This window comes from Vombatus ursinus, unplaced genomic scaffold (genome assembly GCF_900497805.2).
Source record: "Vombatus ursinus unplaced genomic scaffold, bare-nosed wombat genome assembly UNPS02015035.1, whole genome shotgun sequence".
In the NCBI taxonomy this organism is placed as follows: domain Eukaryota; kingdom Metazoa; phylum Chordata; class Mammalia; order Diprotodontia; family Vombatidae; genus Vombatus; species Vombatus ursinus.
Genome location: NW_020954813.1, coordinates 2,162,853 through 2,164,869, shown reverse-complemented (window position 1 = coordinate 2,164,869; position 2,017 = coordinate 2,162,853). Strand labels below are relative to the sequence as shown.

The window sequence follows — 2,017 nt, the reverse complement described above, 5'->3', positions numbered from 1 at the left end:
GTGTGTGTGTGTGTGGAGGGGGGGGAGGGCTGGGGGTTGGTAGCAGCGGGGTTGGTGTTGCTGGTGGCCCGGGGACCGGGAAGGGGGGTGTCCTGTACCGTCGTTGTTTTCTTTGGCTGCTTTCCCTTCACCGTCCCAAATTGCAAGTAAACAATACGTCGGCTTAGATAATGAGAGAGTCTGAAACTATAGAGGAAGGCAGGCTGGGGGGCGGGCTGGCAGGCGGGTGGACGGAGCAGGAGGCCGGCAGGCCGGCAGGCAGGCGAGCACCAGGGCCGTCAGCTTTGTAGCGGTTCCTGCTTTACAAAAGGGCTTGTTCGAGGAAGAGGGCTTGGTGGGGGGGAGGGGGGAGCGCCTTTCCAGCCCAGAAGTGAAAGGCTTTGCCTGTTTCGGTTATGAATTGAGGTGGGGAAAAATAGTCTTGCCTCCCTCCTCCCCCAACCTCTCTTCACCCCCCAGTAAACACTATTTTTGAAACAGTGGCAGAAAGGATCAAAGTGGGCAGGGTTTTGTATTGGTCTTTTTTTTTTAAAGAAAAAAAATTCCTTTTGGCTTATAAGTCTTTTGTTTCAATCCAGGAGAAATCCGGTGAATCACCTAATTAAAATCAAGACATGAATTAAGCATCCATTTTTGTACTACAAATTGCCAGCTCTACGCCTGTCCCTCCCTTGGTCTCCATTAAAAAACACCAGAGACGTTGTTAAAGGGGGGCTTATTTTGCCTCTAGCTGCCAGTTCTTGCTTTCTGTTTCACTGACTCTATCCCAGGACCTAAATTGCTCGGCTATGTAATTACTAGAATATAAGCCTATTTAACTTAAAAGCTTTTTTTTTTCCCAACTCTAAATGAAACTTGATGAGGGCCCGTCCTTAGTTATCTGGGGAGTCAGTTTCTGGTCAGTCCTAGATTCATCATCTCTTTTAGATTTAATCAGCATTAAGGTATTGCTTGTCCTTAAGAGCTTTAGCTAATGGGGTTACTGGATGCTTTTGTCAGTGTAATGTTTCCTTCAGAAAAACATATATATATATATAATACACACACATAACATACACACATATATACACACACACACATATATAAATATATATTACTTCTCACCAAAGATTCAGGATAAGCAGCATGGAATCTCTCCTCGCCTCCCCCCCACCCCCTTTAAAGGAATTCAAAGCGATTAAAACGTAAAGGGAAACAGTTTTAAGACTCTGGGCAGGATATGCAGATTCATTTGGGTTAGGGCTGAAATTGTAACAAAAAGCAATTCCTCGAGTAAATGCATCAGATAAATCAATTTACATAAAGGTATGATGCATTCGGATAAATGCAATGCTAATGGGTTTTAGAGTGGTTCTGTTTCCAAAGTCTCGGGGTTTTGTTACAGCTTAATTGGTGGAGTTCTTTTTCTGGTTTATTGTGTGGTCACTAGAGACACGTTCAGGGACGCTTTCGGAGGAAATGTGTTTAAAAATCGGCCTATTTTAGGAACCGGGGGACTTGGTTCTAGATGCCCTCCCCTCTTGCCAGCCACCAAGTTGGGCCAGGGGCAGGCAAAAAAAAAAAAAAAAAAAAGTTCGCCGTCTCTCAGAGGTATCAGTCTGAATGCCTTTAGGAGATGGCCCAAAGCCTTGGTATGAGTACACACACTCGGCTTACAAAGGACAAAGACAAAAACATGCTGCTTAATTGGCAGTAAATAACTTGATCTTTTTATAGTATAAGTGACTGGAGGAACACTAGGAGTTTATTGGACTCAGGATCGGAGGCCACAAATTAATCGGTTTAGTCTAAGCTTTATAAATTGATTCCTATATTATCCCCTAGTTGCTGCCTCTCGTGGCATTCATTTAGAAAGTGTGGGGGAATTTTTTTAAAAGTAGTTTTTGGTGACAGCCTGGCTAGCTCGAATTTAACTAGTGTATCCCTTGATGGTTCTCAGATTATCAGCAAAGTTCTTCCCTCCTCCTCCTCCTCTCCCTACCCCCCACCTTTTTTTTTTTTTTTTTTTTTTTTTTTT

The 2,017-nt window shown here is 43.7% G+C and overlaps 1 protein-coding gene across 1 annotated transcript in view; it reads left to right on the top strand.

The window, feature by feature from the left end:
* Window positions 1-2,017, top strand: part of LOC114031069 (LIM domain transcription factor LMO4) — a 17,594-nt gene that overhangs the window by 338 nt on the left and 15,239 nt on the right. The window lies entirely within an intron of this gene.